This window comes from Aedes aegypti, chromosome 1 (assembly GCF_002204515.2).
Source record: "Aedes aegypti strain LVP_AGWG chromosome 1, AaegL5.0 Primary Assembly, whole genome shotgun sequence".
In the NCBI taxonomy this organism is placed as follows: Eukaryota; Metazoa; Arthropoda; class Insecta; order Diptera; family Culicidae; genus Aedes; species Aedes aegypti.
This window is the reverse complement of record NC_035107.1, coordinates 103563568-103580665: the sequence shown is the minus strand read 5'-3', so window position 1 is coordinate 103580665 and position 17098 is coordinate 103563568. Positions and strand designations below refer to the sequence as shown.

Below are 17098 nucleotides of genomic sequence, written 5' to 3'. Positions count from 1 at the left end.
GTTTTGATTTGATTTGAGCTAGAAATCTTAAAAAGAAACTCTTGCCCCACTCGAACTTTTGCCCCACTTTACTCTACATCCATTCGTTTTCTCGGTAACATCAAGCTGCGCACTTGGTTACCAATGGCTCGATTTGAATTGACTTTTCGTTTCAACTGCGTACTGCGATCAAAAAAAATGCTTTTCTTGAGCATTTCTTGCACGAAATTTTCCACGCATCGAGATTGACTGCTTAACGATAAACTTGCGACGATCGACGCGCCACTATATATCATATAACGGAGGGTATTAGAACTAACTTGGAGGTTAAGATTTGGAGGTTATTTGGCAAGTTGGAGGTTAAAATCACCTCCAACCACTAGCGATTTTGCGGTGCGATGTTGATGTTTGATCACGAATAGGCGATTACTTTTCTGTTAAAATGCACAAATACTTCCCATTATGAAAAATACAAATCATTAGGGTGTTTTATGTATTTTGGACAGAGCGTTACGCGTATATAACTTGGCAACTTCCATTTGATTTTGCCGTAAAGCCTGATTTGCGACTGAAAAGGAATCGTTAAAGAAATTTCTCGCCGATTCCTTGCAGAAATTTTCTACAGCGACTCCCATTTGAAATGAAATTTCTTTTCAACTGCGTACTGCGATCAGAAAAAAGCGCATTCTTCATCGATTCCTTGCAGAAATTTACCATGCATCAAGATAGGCCGAGAAATTACTTGTCAGCAGCGAATCAGGCTTAAATGGCCAAATATAGTTGAATTTAAATATGTATAAGGGCGCATTCACATATTTCATAACGCTGAAGGGGGTAGGTGGGTGTCTTCAAGAAGTTTCAGGTCATACAAAATTCGGAAAATATTCTTACAAAATGCGTAATGAGGGGGTGGGTGAGTGTTGAAAATTTTTGGCGTTATGAAATATGTGAATGAACCCTAAGTTGATAAATCTTTCAAAACTTCTTCTTCTTCTTTTTGACATTACGTCCTGGGACAGAACCTGCTTCTCAACTTAGTGTTCATATGAACTTCTTTGCCAAATTTGCCATTTTCGCATTCGTATATCGTGTGGCAAGTAAGATTATACTCTATGTCCAGGGAAGTCAAGGAAATTTACATTACGAAAAGATCCTGGACCGACCGGGATTCAAACCCAGACACCTTCAGCATGGCTTTGCTTTGTAGCCGCGGACTCTAATCACTCGGCTAAGGAAGGCCCCAAATTTAAACTTATCATGAAATTAGATAAGTAATTTCAGACTGGTTTTACTTTGTGTGAATATTGCGCATTTCTTTCACCACTGGATTATTATTTTTTTATTTCGTTTATTTGGCAGGCTAAGGCGCCGTAGGGCATAACAGAGCCGAAATCTTTTCTTTCGAAATCGGTAATTCGGAAAATTGACAGCGTTTAACTGTTTACGTGGACGCGTCGTGGTGAAAATTTTGGCTTGCCGATGTTCTATAAATTTAAAGTTTATTCTAAGGATTTACTCAATACAGAAATACGATAGAGGTGAGTAAAAAGCAGCTTCCAAATGGTTTTTATATGGATTAATGTTATTATTTATAGCAAGATTGCAACGACGCACGAGTTCATGGATTGATTTATGTTTATACACTGAAATCAAATCTCCATTATATTTTATATGCAGAAATCAGATAGATGCAAATTTTTTAACTCGCAGTAGATTTTATGTGCCGCATATCAATTTTATTTGATACCAATGAAATAAAATGTTCATGCACATATTTTTCACTTGCATTGTAATGCATTATGAAGGTCACGTTGTTACAATTTATTAGAGTTTCAATTTGAATTCAAGAATAGAAACTCGTAGAGCAACGGACACATCAATATGACGCCTTCTGTATCATCATTTTTTTGGAGGTAATCCCATCTTTATTATACGTTACTAAGCATTTATGATTCCCGTTTTCCGAGAAGTAACAAAACTGCATCGGATTAAACTCTACGATGGTGAATGCCATGAACTGCCATGGAATCAGTGCCACGTTCCTAAGAATTAACAGGATTCTCCGACTCCGAACAAATTCTAGCGCAAACACCCATCGCTAATCCCACCTACAGTATACAGCCCGCATAGACCAAAACAATACAACCACTGTTTCTGAAACTATCCGCAACTATTTGCGACAATATATGAGCAGTTCCATATAACATCCAAAAAAAAACAATAAACCAACAATACCATAAACGATTTTTACAGTTTGGGGAATGGTATTTGGGAAAATAACAATGTGGGGAATAGGCGGTTAAGTTATGTAACCATAAAAAAATGCCGATTTTCTCGAACATTTTTTTCCGCTTACAGTTTGAGGAACAGTCGATATACTGTAACAATCCACTGTAAAGCAAACAGTATCGAAATAGTGGAACAATAAAGTCGGTACAAAATTAAATAACGTATGTGTAATATCTGTTTTATGGTGCTTTATTGTAATTTTTACCTGATGCCATACTGTTAATTTTTTTCATTTGAAATAAATAGGCGAATATAAGGTAAAAATATAATAATTGTATTCATATTGCCATCGATTCCAATTACACACTAGCGTTCATGGTGTTATTGCGGACACTATTTTTCCTGATGGAGGTTTTACACTCGTTTGTTTCCGGATTGCCAAGGGTCTGGTCATGTCGTGCCATTGCTTTCCTTTCACTTCTCAAATGGAGTACAGATTCTATAAGAGAAAGGAAACAAACAGATATTATTGTTATATTCCTTGCATAGTAAACGCCGGGCGGCGGATGGTTTGTTTCCCTTAGGGCACTTGCAAAATTTCACGCGACCTTCCTTTGGGAGAACGACGCACCTCACTTAAGCAAATACCGTAATGTTATTCTCCCATAAGAATCATAACGGGGTGAGAAAAGTGCCGCGCGTCGTTCCCGAAGGCCGCGTGAAGTTAATACCCCAGTAAGGACAACCAATATTCAATGTCACTAACACTTACCTTACAAAATCTTTGAGTGAAGTTTTCGATTAGTCCGAATGGAAAGGCAAATCCAAAGGTATCTTTCATTGCCATTTTCCACGGTGCGGATCTGATCTGGCTTTGCATTGATTACCCGAAAATAGTTCTTCCAATCGATTGCTGGTAGAAAATCCGGCCTTCGAATCCAGGGGAAAAATCTGCGGTTTCTGCAATAACGATGAAGCGTTTGTGATGGGCAAATAACACCGACAGCACACAAGGATCAGCATGCTTGTCATGGAAAGCAACAAGAGCTTTTTTGGTGTGGAAAAAGACTTTTATTCATTTATTTGCACTCTTTTACAAAATTTTCACTTTTTTGCTTTTTTTTTACTTTAAGAACAAAATAAACAGGACACGCTAAAAACAACTCACAGTAGATGTAACATTTTTATAATTTTGTTTGAAAAATATTGATTTCCGAATCAATGTCCCGACAAAAATCACAATTCTTGATACATCCACAAATCTTACAAATTTGGACAATAATGATCTTTGGATCAGTTGTGATGGAGGGTAAGATAAATTCTATTGATTCATGAAAATGTAAACATAGTTCTGTTAGTTGTTTTAAGCGTTTGCAGCTAAATGAATTTAAAATATATACACTTACTAACGCGTGCAACTGTTCGCCAAACTGTTAAGCATTTGTAACATATAGTTAAATTTGTTGGAGTATGCAATGGTTGTGCCTCGTAAGCAAAGCGGCAACACTGAATGTGTAGAGAATGGCTAATAACGCATGCGCCAGTAGGGCAGGCGGCGAGCGCGCCAAATGTGTGCGAAGAAAGGGAGAATGGAAAGTTTTACCATTCATCCGTAAAGTGATGTTCAATCCGTTCAGACGTGTTTATTAAAGCTTTCTCGTTGCGTACAGTAGTTTATTAGTTGTGTTTCTTTCCTACCGAAATCCTGGTTCCGCGTTCCGCTTCGGTGACCCTGTTCTGCGTTGTGGTGTGTCCACCTCTGCCCAACAGGTTATTGGCCCAGCAGTGCCGAAGGGAAGGTTCTGGATTGCATAGGAAAAAGGTTCCGAGAGAGCAAAAGTGATCACGCCGTGTGTGAGTGTGTGTGAGTTGTTTTCTCCGCGGTAGTGATTTTGTGTGGACAAAATGGCGGATGTGAACAAGTTTGCGTTTGCCAAGTTGAGCAACCACAACTGGCAAATATGGAAGTTCAGGATGGAGATGCTCCTGACGAGAGAGGAACTATGGTATGTGGTCGGTGATGCGAGGCCGGCTGTAGTGACCGATCAGTGGACGAAGGACGACCGGAAAGCTCGTGCCACTATCGGATTGTGTATTGATGATAACCAGTTTGCACTGGTGAAGGAAGCAAACAGTGCAAAAGCGTTTTGGGATCAGTTGCGTGCTTATCACGAGAAGAACACGGTATCGTCACGTGTATCTTTGCTGAAGAAACTGTGCTCGTTAAATCTCGCGGAAGAAGGTGACCTTGAGAGTCATCTGGTGGTGTTGGACGATTTGTTCGACCGTTTGACGAATGCAGGCCAACAGCTGGAGGAATCGCTGCGGATTGCGATGATCTTGCGTAGCTTGCCTGATTCGTACGGTGGTTTGGTCACGGCGTTGGAGAGTCGTGCCGATGCGGACATCACGATGCAGCTAGTGAAATCGAAGCTGATCGATGAGTTCGAGCGTCGGAGAGAGCGTTCCGGCGAAATGCAATGTGAGACAAAAGCGATGAAAAGTGTGGTAGTGCAAAATGAAGTGCAAAGCGTGGGTGGACTCGGCAATAGAGCACCAGTGAAAAGATGCTATTTTTGCGACAAGCCCGGTCATTTGCGTCGCAACTGTCGTTCGTTTTTGCTAGCAAAACAGGAGCTAGAAAGAGAGAGCGAAGAGAAGAAGAAGCCGGACGACAGAGTGCGTGTGCGGCAAAACGCGAGACAAGCGAAGGACGAAAATTGTGGTGCCAGTGTGTGTTTTATGGCTAGAGTGGATCAGCAAAAGTGCTGGTACATTGACAGTGGAACAAGTCGGCACATGACGAGCGACAGAAACTTTTTCAAGTCACTGAAGGAAGAAAAAGGCCCAAGTGTAGTGTTGGCGAATGGTAAAGTGGTTACCGCTGCTGGTTGTGGCGTAGGTGTAGTGCACGGTGAGGACGGAAACGGAAGAAGAGTTGAGGTGAAGCTTACCAACGTCTTGTATGTTCCGTCGTTGGCGAGTGGACTCGTGTCAGTGGACAAATTGACGGCGAAAAAGTTTTCGGTGAATTTCATGAAAGATGGTTGCGACATTTGCGATGCATCTGGTAAGAAAGTGGTTATAGGAGAAAAGGCAGGGTCGTTGTATCGGCTGAAGTTGGCGAAAGTTGAGAAGAAATTAGAGGGCCAGCGGCCGCTAATTGGCGAGAAGAAGACGACGAAGCGAAGAAGTACACCAGTCAGTGTGGTGAGCTGGTATTCGGAGAAGAAGCCGAATAGAGCCGAAGAACGTGAAGAAGAAGAATACTTCGATGCGAACACTTCAAGCGAGGAAGTGGAGCCGCTGCATGTGGCAGAGTCCAACAGTGGAAGCCCAGATTCGGATGCTGATAACTGGAGGGAAGTTCAGCAATCCAGGAGGAGTAATCGTGGAGTACGATCCAACCGGTTGGTTGATTACGTTGCTTGAAGCAGGAGGAGATCAACCCGGCATGGAAGGCAGTGAGGATACGGACGAGTACGAGGACAACATTGAGGAGGAGTGTTGGAGTATGCAATGGTTGTGCCTCGTAAGCAAAGCGGCAACACTGAATGTGTAGAGAATGGCTAATAACGCATGCGCCAGTAGGGCAGGCGGCGAGCGCGCCAAATGTGTGCGAAGAAAGGGAGAATGGAAAGTTTTACCATTCATCCGTAAAGTGATGTTCAATCCGTTCAGACGTGTTTATTAAAGCTTTCTCGTTGCGTACAGTAGTTTATTAGTTGTGTTTCTTTCCTACCGAAATCCTGGTTCCGCGTTCCGCTTCGGTGACCCTGTTCTGCGTTGTGGTGTGTCCACCTCTGCCCAACAAAATTTACATGTGTGAGTGTGTTACGGACTCGTTTGCGGATATACAACTGTGAACCATTTGGCGAACGTTGATGCTATGTTTCAACCATATCTCACGGTTTGTCAGCTTAATATAGTTTTACAATGACATTACAGTTTAAGTAATTGTCACCATTCAGTATTTAATACTGAAATGATTCTTTATGGTCTTTAACTTTGAATTTCGTATTGTTTAACATAAAAGCAACTGTTTGTAATACGTTAACCTTAACGGAAATAAGTGTTTTACTGTTTTCAATGTATGATAAATTGTATTTTTCTATGCGGGAGTTCACTTCATCACTATCAAGGTCATAAAAATGCAGCCGAGAGTTCAATAAACGCAAATGAGCCTTCAAAAAGCTTTTGATTTATTTTTTATTTAAAGAAATGGGGAAAAATAAACATTTTGGTCACAGATTATTTATATTGGCGTGATTACTTAAAATTATGTGCAATCGCATTTATTTTATAAAGACACTGCAGTAAAAAGCTAAGCGTTACCGAGTCGTAACTTTTATGTGCAGAATCAATAAAATGCAAATGCGAAGCTTGATTGTAAAAATATATGTGCGCTGTACATACAATCTAGATGCAGTTTCAGCTCAGTGTAGATATTTGGTTATCCAATCATGTGTAAATATATATTATAATATTAGATGATAAAATAAAGGTGAAAAAGGTGAAGTATACATTTACGTTTTACTATTTACTAATAAGAATTTGGTTATCTGGATGAACAAACCCGTGCGCCGTATTTACAGATCTTCGGTAAACGTTTATCGAAAACTCGGTAGTTTTGACAGCTGAGGTGCGAAACGCAGATTACCGAAAGGTCAGTAATCTATTCGTTTACCGAACTGATTACCGACCGTTCAGCTGTTGAGATTTCGGTAATGAGATTATCGAAGTTGGTGATTTGGTTTAACTGTGTACTAAGCTGATGAAGCTTGAAGGAACAGGACGTACAGATCTGTAATGAAACTAAACAGAAACGGTTTGTGGGAGACACGATGAGAAGAGGACATTTTGAAGGGAAAAACGAAAGACAGGGAACGAACGACAATCAAACTCGGATATTGATACGCTTCAAAAACATGTAGCTAAAATTTATATATTCTAAATCAAGGCCCGCCAACAAGGGAAGTGACAGGTTTCTGCTGTTTTCCTTGGTTCCGGAGAGTTTCAGTCAGTTCAGATCTGATGCCACGATGCTCACTGCATCCCCATACGACATGTTCGATATACTGGTAAGCCACGCCGCAAACACAGAGATTGCTTTCTGAGAGCCCAATGGATCATTGAAGGGAGTTTACCCAACTAACAATTCAGAGCCACAAACAAGCATGCATGTTTAATTATTGCTCAATAATGGTAATGGCAGCTGAATAAAAAATTTGCTCTATAAAGAGCTGAGAAGGTGCTTTTTTAACACAAACTTAGATCAATGTTCAACGTTATGCATTAGAATGAACAAAAGTTGAATCGCCACTTATTAAACGTTTCCAAAGATTCTCATTCAACTAGTCAAGATTGTTCTACAAATAAGCTGAACAAGACATGTTTCCCCCAATTAAAAAGCCAATATTCCACTAAACAAATGTATATGTATAAAAGGATATTCAGAAGACGAACTAACGTTTTACTTGCGTCGCACTTCAGCTATTCCCACATGTTTAACATAAGCATGAATAAGAGCTGAATAAGTATCTTACAAAATCCTAATTCAGCTTCAGTATATTATAAGAACAGTTGATCCAATGGAGGCCAAAATGACGATTAACAAACACATTGTTCAGCAATAAATAAGCCTTGTAAAAGCGATCACACTATAGCTAAATTTCATAAAATGGACAAAATATCCGAAATTCGTGTTGAGTTCCGAATGCATTTCAAAGCTCATAAATTATGCTTTCTTAAACTTTTGAAATAGCTGTTCAGAAAATAAACATGGTCAGTCTCCAGAAATGCAGAATTATTGCGAAGTAGGAGCAAAGTACTTGCAAACAAAGCGTGATATTGACTTGATTGACATAAGAGATAAAATATCTGAAGACAATATCAAAATGTTGTTCCTGGAACTTCTAAACCTATGAAAAATTTGATGTACGCAGATCTAATGAATAGCTCGCAGCTAATGGTAAAATCTTGCAGAATCTAAATAGGACATGCCAATTTTGTTCTAGTAGTTTATTTTAGATATCATTTCCAGATATTTTATATCATATATCTATGAAGATAATATCACTTTTAGCTATCCATATTATATTTTCTATTGCTTAGCTTTTTTCGCCTGCTCGGGATGTTTTTCCGTACGAGAAAAATGGAAATTTCGTTGACAGAATTGATTAAATAAATTTCTATAGCCAGCTACATTTGAAATGACATTTCTTCACAACTGAATAAATACTGCGCTCTGAGAAAAATGATTTACTTGGCCATTACCGAAAATAAAAATCGCATCAAGATATTCGAATATTTTTCTATTCAGGTGGGTTCTGAGGACTAAAATGATTCAAATATATTCATACAGAGAAATTTTACTTCAATGCATATGTAATAGGTTTATGAAAAATACAAATAAAAATATAATCAAACTATAATTTATAAAATAATTTCAGTTAATTAATCATTTTTGAACAAACTAAAATTTATTATGAAATTAGATTAATCATTTCAGACTGTTTTAATTTTGTGTAAATAAACATTACTTTGACCAACATCGACATAAATTTTCTCACTGTGCGCTAAAAATAGCCGACTGAACTCAGCTTGGATCAGCACTAAACAGCAGCTGAATAATATTCTTGTTCAGTTGTAGATTAGCGTACCATGTGTTGATTAGACGTTGTCGAATAGAAGCTCGAACATGGTCAATATTCAGCTATGAAAAGTTTATATTTTGCACTGGACGGTATAATCATCAATTCTAGGATGGCGCAGATGGCAAGGCATACCGCTGACGATTGGAAGGTCTCGAGTTCGAATCCAGTATACATGCGATTTTTAAATAAGATTGTTATACTATCGTAATAATAGTGCACACTACATTTATAAAGTGCCTAGAAAAATATTTTTTTGTTTTTATTAGTATTTAATTATTTTTAGACCAGCCGTATAAAAGCTGAACTAAATGCTTGTAAAACGTTTTTAAAGCTGAAAAATAAAGTTGGTATTCAACGACATGCTTTAAAGTTTCTCCAAATTTGTGTGAACAATGCTTTAACAAAGGTTGGCCATGGAAATTATTAAAATGTTATAAAACATGATGCTGGATAAAACTGCCATAATGGTGTTTGTTAAATGAGTGAATGTTAGTTGGGTATGTCAGTGCTCACCGCATCAAAATAAAGGCACCACTGTAAATGGGATTTAACATTGTGACAGCATTGCTGTTCTGTCAAACACACAAGGCTACGGTGGCGCTATCTATGCTTTCCATAGCGGCCGTTTTGGTTATTTTAATGATCCATACGGTGGGTACGCGCGCTTAACAAATAGTGATTGGACTTAAGCCGACACATGACACGAATGAAATCATGGCTCATGCCCAACTCCTTAAACCATGGTTTTTTCGACACCTGTGGAAATATGGAATGCAGCCATCTACTCATTTCTCCGTCTCTCCATTTCTGTTGCCAGCTGATCAAGGTCTCTCGACGGGCTAATGGAAAAAAAACATCGAAGGCGATTCGACGGTCGTAAACATCGCCTTTTGAGGCGCATACCTTTGCCAGAGAGTCCGCTTCCTCATTGCCCGGAATGGAGCAATGGTAAGGGACCCAAGCTAGGGTAATAGTGTAAGAGCGATTTGACAAAGCACTCAATGCTTGGCGTATTCCATTCAGGAAGTACCGGGTACCCCCGTTGGTTTGACCACTTTTAATCTGAACACTTTTTAATCTGAACCCCGCTAATTTGCACGTCGTTCAGATTAAAAATGGTTCGAACGTCATTTAGCTCATAGAACGGAGTAAAGTGAAATGGAACGCTGTGGAACGGAATGCAGAATCAAAACAAAACAGCCAAAGGGGTAACCAGAAGCACGGTTCTAGAGTGACTAGATGTTCAAACTAAAAATGACCTCCGATGGTTTGCATGAGGTACCGTTCAAATTATCGGGGGTGCACGGTACGCTGAATGCTTCACCGGCTTCAGCCTCATTACGTCCATCGTTTTTCGGGATTTCTAGACACCCCCCCTTCCCCCTCTGTCACGCTTTTTCCAATACCTAATACATACACTGTCACACTTTCATAGTACCCCCCCCCTCCCCTAAACGATGGACGTCATTTTTGGATGACCCCATAGGTGTCTTCGGGGAACTTATTCTTCGTAATAAGTTAATAAGTGCTCTGAAGACACCAACAGGATTCAATGCAATCTCGCACTTTTATTCACACTTTCGCACTTATGAGGCCGCACTTCGCAGTCCAGTAGTGAAAGAAATAAACAATACCCAAACATTATTTGTTACCATCATTGATATAAATTTTCTCACTATGCGCTAAAAATAGCAAACTGAACTCAGCTGGGATCAGCACTAAACAGCAGCTGAATTGGGCATTTCACGGCAAAATTTTCTCTCTTTCGCTCTTCAACGAAACTTGAAAACAATGGTGCCAGTACCTGTCAATTTTGACAAGTACTGGCACCGTTGTTTTCAGATTTTCCGGAGGAGGGAAAGAGACTGATTTCCTGATGACGTCACCGTGCAATGGGCAATAATAATAGAAATAATAAACCATAGAAGAATAATGTCGCTGGTTTTCCCTTTGTACTCGCTCAGAAACAAACTGCATGGGCCCATTCACAAATTTCACAACGCTGGAGGGGGTAGGTGGGTGTCCAAAAGCTGTTACGGTTCATACAAAATGGCCAGTTTTAGCGTTATGAAATGTATGAACAAACCCAGTGTTTGGATTTCGATCAGAATAAGCCGATCGAACCATATTCGGAGAGTGTAACAGTTCGCGAACCATAACAGTTCGTGGCACATCGCATTCGGAGAACCCTATGAATGTAAACATTCACTCTTTCGTTTAATACGCGACACAAGAGCGTTCGAGAGCAACAACTCTCACAGACTGCAACAGTATCGAGTCGTTCGGGTTATTTATGTTTTGCATAAAATTGGTAATAACTTTCATATTAACTGATAATGCAGCCTTTAACAACCTAATTATAATCTATTGGATCATTGAACACCCCTTTGGTTGCAAACATAGCACAGAAAATATTTAAAAAATATTCGCCTTTGTTTCTTGATCAGAATGAGTGTGAGTCAGCGAATGTTACCAAGGGTGGAACTGGCGGCTCTTTATTGCTACCAATAGAAATATTAGATTTAGAACGCTAGGGGCGCTGTTACCTCCATACAATGGTTGTGATGGGGATAAACCAACCACAGTAGCCTATTTTTATATTCGCACGATGCACTGGTACTCAAAGTGTCAATGAGATTGGTTTGTTTTTGTTTCTCGTAATTCGAAGTAAAATGAGTGAAATTGGCGAAGCAACCCGCATAGAAAAACACAATTTGTCATACTTTCCGCACAGTATATTTCTGATTTCTGTTAATGTTAGTGTATCACAAACAGTGTGCTTTATGTTGAACAATACGAGTCTGATTTTTGTTTACTGTAAAAACTTATTTGTTCAATCTATACCAAACTGTAACAATATACCGAAAGGTGCATAATTTGTTGGAATATATGAGAATGAAAGATCGTTAGAAATAGTAGCAATGTATGACCACCCTCTCCCAAATGATTTGTGCATTTTTTATGCAAAAACAAATACACATGTATATTTCACTATCCAGTTATCCGCGAGCGGGAATGGCGTCTTGTGGGTGCTGCTTGATGGTGGGTGGGATTCAAAGTTTGACGTTTGTTGGAGGTCGTCAAAGCAACTGCACCGCACCTACCAATGAGAATTTTGCCGTCGCTATGATTGATGTTTACAAAATATCAAGATGGAAAACCGGCACGTTTGTATGGAAGTTTAACTCGAATTTCACCTCAGAAAAGCTGATGAAATTCAATCTGCTAGAGTGAGCACGCTGCCAAAAAAATTATTTCTTTATCTTTCTGTTGGCCCAACCAAGCCAACAATTCAGAAGAAATCAAGCTTTCGGAAGCTGTAACAACAACTTTCCCATCAAGTACAGTGACCCCACGCAGTTGAATCACCCACAATTTATGAATCAGCTGATTTCAAAAGACAACATTATTATCAAACTTGTCACAAAACATCACAGAATTATTTTTACACATAGTTTCTTATCAGTAAAAATAATTCTGTGATGTTTTGTGACAAGTTTGATAATAATTTTGTCTTTTCAAGTAAGCTGATTCATAAATTGTGGGTGATTCAACTGCGTGGGGTCACTGTACCTCCCATAACACGTAACACTCTCCGGAACCTACACGCTAAGAAAAAATTATACTAGATGGCTTAAATACCATTCTAAAACCATATTCGGTCTATTCACTCATTGTAATGCATTTTGACGCATTAAGCTTGGTTAGTATAAACAGATTTTATATCCGGAAATGATTTTTCGTGAATTATTTAACTCATGCATAAAGGTCTATAATCCTGTACAATCAATAAAATTAACCATTTTCTCTTGTTGTGAACAAAAACAAACAAAAATGAAACAACAATTAATATTCGCATGAAGCGCATTTATTTTCAGTCAAATCATGAAGAAGTGTGTGATAAGGGTCTCATTATATTGCATTTGATGATCATCGTTGATTTTAATTCAGATCACTTCCACTTTTGCGCCGCTTCGAACAAGATTCATTATCCACAAGCTTGCAGCTGTTCTTCCCAAACATCTGTCCGGAAAACTCCCGACGATCGCAATGGAGCTCTTCTGGAGAATTAAATTGAAAAAGTTAGACATAATTATTAAATAATACCGAGATACTTCAGACAAACGAACTTACCTTCATATTCATTGCTACCACTACGTTTTTTTATTTATTAAAGTTGAGGCCCCGCCGCTGGTGGCGGTCGCGGATGGTTTGCTATGGAGCAAATTGTGTAGGGAACTTTTTCCACATTCTTATTTTACTTTAAATAACTTTCACGCGAAGGATCTTCGACAATGAGTTTAATATTTAAGATCAAACTTCTCAGAACGCGTGCTATTCGGGAAACCACCGGAGTTCTTAAACGCAACGGGATTGCAATAGGATACTGTAGAGCAAACTAAGACAAAATTATTTTGGTTAAGTCCCAAGAGTAGCGTGATTCACCGCATATGCACGTCCAAAAATAATTCATGGTTAAGCATGGAAAAGTATAAAACAAAATATTTCGACGATTAATTTCAAAGTTTCTCGATGATTAAAAGGGAATAATGTTGGGAGAATAATAAATCTCATACTAATTAGTATTTTCGATTTTCTCCGTGTACTCTATCAAAATCCTCAAAAACAAAAATGGTTCCGCAGGATCGTAGCATTCAAATAGCTCGAGAAGTACGTTCTTTTTCATGGGTGATGAAAACAACATTCGCATGGTAATTTCATTTTCGCAATTTCTAGTGTTTTACCAACTTTGCGTGAAACAGCTTCTATCCTAGTAATCAGTGTTGATCATTTTACTCAGAACTGGGTCAGGATGGAAATTTGTGGAACGATGCTGTGTCCGGAACGCCTTTTGAATTATATTTACATTCATTTTTGTTCGATATTTCAATTTGAAACAGCTGAAATTCTAAATCCACAGCCATCGAAATTCTCTGCTTTTTTTCTTCTTCTCTGGGTCGGGTGGCAAGACTGCTGTCTTCGGTAGGTGCAGTTGCTTTGACGACCTCCAACAAACGTCAAATTTTTATTTTCACCCACTATCAAGCAGCACCCACAAGAAGCCATTCCCGCTCGCGGATAACTGGATATATTACCTTACTTTTACAGTTTGGTAAATTGTGAGCTATATTTTTATACACGGCTATAACTTACATGGTCAATAATTTTCACGCAACAATAAAACCAAAATAAAACATTATTTTGTTTTCACACAACTTAATCAAACATATTTTGGTTCATTTAGAGAAATGAAAAAAAAAATAATTTTACATTACGGTGAAGAAACGCGAAAATAATATGTGTGAGGTTAATTCAGTCACATAGCATTTTTTTAGCGTGTTTGTATCTGCACACCTCATTTGACTGTCAACAAAAGTTGAAGAAAAAAAAACAGAAATTTGGAAGTTCGCGAAAACTGTACAGCAGCGCCTTGCTGCTTGTGCAAATTCGATTTCCCGAAGTGGTGCGTTCAATGAAGAAAAAATAGTTGACTGCAAAAATCAGTGAAACTCGCCACCGCCTTAAATAGCAAGATTTGGATTACCTGCAAATGGGACTGCAAATTGGAACATTTTGGCCGGATCCGGAGCAACCGAACCCACCTTCGCTAACGGCTTTACGTGCAACAAAATAGGTAAGCTACAAAAAATTGAAGCATGATCAAGACTCGACGTTTTTGTCCACTGTTATGTGTTTTTTTCTTGTAGGCTGTACTGGTCATACCTTCCGGAATCGTAGCAGTATCTGAAGTGTGAAGTCGTGAAGCTGCTGGGTTTAACCCATCAGCAAAGATGTCGCCGGCGGCCCAGAGGCCAAGAGGCAGAACTGTTTGTGAACTTTTGCATACAGTCAAACCTCCGAGAGCCGATATTTAGAGGGTTCAAGTATGGAGCAGAAATAAATTTAAATAAATTTAAATAAATAAATTTAAATTTGCAGTTGGAGGAACTAACGACAACAAAATTTTATAATGAATAAACATAATTTATATTTATATTTTATTGTTTCTTATTAACATTTAATTAGGAATTATTTCGGTACAATATTACAGTAACAGAACTGTACAGTATATGACTAAAATACCATACAGCAACGTAAATCAACAATTAATCAAACATTATTCGTTCTCTTTGTGATTTTATAGTTCAACTATTTTTCAACTGTTTGTTCTATAGTGAATTAGGCAAAAATGGATAGTATGTCAACAGTTTGAAGAATTGTGAACGAAAAATTTTGTTCGGGAAAATCTGTGTTTTTTTATGGTTACATAACTTAACCGCCTATTCCCCACATTATGATTTGCCCAATTACTATTTGCGGAACGGTAAAAACCGTTTCTGGTTTGGTGTGTTTATTGTTATTTTTCATGTAATATGGAACTGTTACGGTATTGTCGTGAATGGTTGTGAACAGTACCGGAAACAGTACAGATATGGTTCACGAGTATGCGGGAAGTGAAGTTGCATTGTCCCTGGAAAAAGTGATGGATTAGAACCCTCATTGAGAAGACCGCGTTGCAGTTCAACTGCATTCTTTAGAAGCTCTTGGGTGATCCACGATTATAAGCGAAACTTGTTATCAGCTAACTCTAGTGATCTGTAGTGCTAGTTCCATGTATGTTTCATAAACTGTATACATCTTAGGAATTTGCATTTGTTATCTACATAAAACAACGTTGCTTTATTGATGTGAAAATCGTGTTTAAGAATTTTCTCATTGAACAAAAATTCATGGGAGCAAAATGCGATTGAATAATTGAAAGCCTAACTTTGGAAGTCGGAGGCCATCACTTGAATCTGTGGGGAACCTAAAAGAAGTTCACTCATGTATTTGATGATCGTGCATTTTGAAGTATTAATTACCTGTACAACAACACATATAGAGGGAACATTCTTCAGTTTGTAGAGTTCCAACTTTGCAGGACACGCAAGAAACCATTGCTTCAACAATATACAGCACGCGTGAGCATGAGCTGTGACAAGGTCATTGTTTTGATTTCCAAAACAGATTGCTATGGTAATATTGAAGAGAATCTGACACTTTGAGTATCACCTCCAAAATACGCTGACTAGATGTTGGTAACAAAATTTGCAGCGACATTAGCGGTCTAATTTATTATGTCTATTTTGCTATCCCAACATGTCGCTGGTTCTAAAATGTAAACAACCATACAAAATAACGACCAAACAATGGTGAAGGCGTAATCAATTTTCTCGCAAACATCTATTTTGGGAATTTAGCAGAATTTTCTTAGGGCCTGTTCACAAATTTCATAACGCTGTAGGGGGTGGGTGGGTATCCACAAAATGTTACAGCTCATACACAATTTTCAAAATATTCATACAAAAAATGTTACGAGGGGGTGGGTGGGTGTCAAAAATGGCCATTTTCGACGTTATGAAATTTGTGAACAAACCCTTATTGATTTGCCAACAGCGTACTGCAGTAGCACGTAGCAAATAACTGCTTGCAAACAATTTCTTTCAAGCGCATTGATAACCTGTAATTTTGCGAAGAATCATTTTAACTTTTCCGCGTTAAGCCTTAAAACTGGTTCTGGACTTAGGTTGGCGGCTTTTCAATTTTACTCCCAGTTGACAGCCGCCCTCCACCCTTGAATGTTACAAGTGTTGACACACAGTAATCGGGGCCAAACAGTGGGTGGTGTTTGTCTGTCTTGTTTTCGTTCATGGTTCGTTATCTTCCACGAACGATAAATTTCATGCATGTTGTATGAATGCAGGCGGATAAATGGGCTGAAAATTTGGCTCATGTGTCAATGACAGTGAATCAAATTGTCATCAAAACAGACGAAAAACAAACAACAAAGTTAGCTCGCTCACAACCGTTTGTCCCAATAGGGTCCTAAAATGTTTAATGGAATCTTGTTTTCATTTAATATCACGAAAGAGCATGTTACTGCAACTACTTTAGCATTTTTTCCCGCTCAAATAACGGATATATCATATTAAAACTTTAATTCAAAAATCCATAAATGAACCTTGACATTTGAGATCATGTTTGACGTTCGCTTAGTCGACAAAAATGCCACAGGGGTTCAACTTTTTAACACCGGGGTTGTTCCTTTCTGACATTTTGGAAGGGACACGGAAAACAAAATACACCCAAAATTTGAGTTTAAACCAAGGGGTGTGACAAAATTAAAAAAAACTTTAAAAAATGTTTTTTTGGACTTAAACCATCGGAAAACATTAGAAAATTGAGTAAACATA

General features: G+C 38.5%; 3 long non-coding RNA genes across 3 annotated transcripts; 1 reads left to right on the top strand and 2 right to left on the bottom strand.

Annotated features, from left to right (window-relative positions):
* Positions 1 to 2521: 2521 nt before the first annotated feature.
* LOC110674470 lies at positions 2522 to 3325 on the bottom strand. Its single transcript, XR_002498893.1, has 2 exons — positions 2981 to 3325; positions 2522 to 2707 (listed from the first exon to the last, which is right to left on the bottom strand). It is a non-coding gene; the product is annotated as an uncharacterized LOC110674470 (long non-coding RNA).
* Positions 3326 to 12710: 9385 nt separating this feature from the next.
* On the bottom strand, positions 12711 to 13440 carry LOC110674469. The gene is made up of 2 exons (XR_002498892.1): positions 12999 to 13440; positions 12711 to 12925 (listed from the first exon to the last, which is right to left on the bottom strand). It is a non-coding gene; the product is annotated as an uncharacterized LOC110674469 (long non-coding RNA).
* An 811-nt stretch (positions 13441 to 14251) lies between these two features.
* On the top strand, positions 14252 to 14763 carry LOC110674468. The gene is made up of 2 exons (XR_002498891.1): positions 14252 to 14499; positions 14573 to 14763. It is a non-coding gene; the product is annotated as an uncharacterized LOC110674468 (long non-coding RNA).
* Positions 14764 to 17098: the final 2335 nt, after the last annotated feature.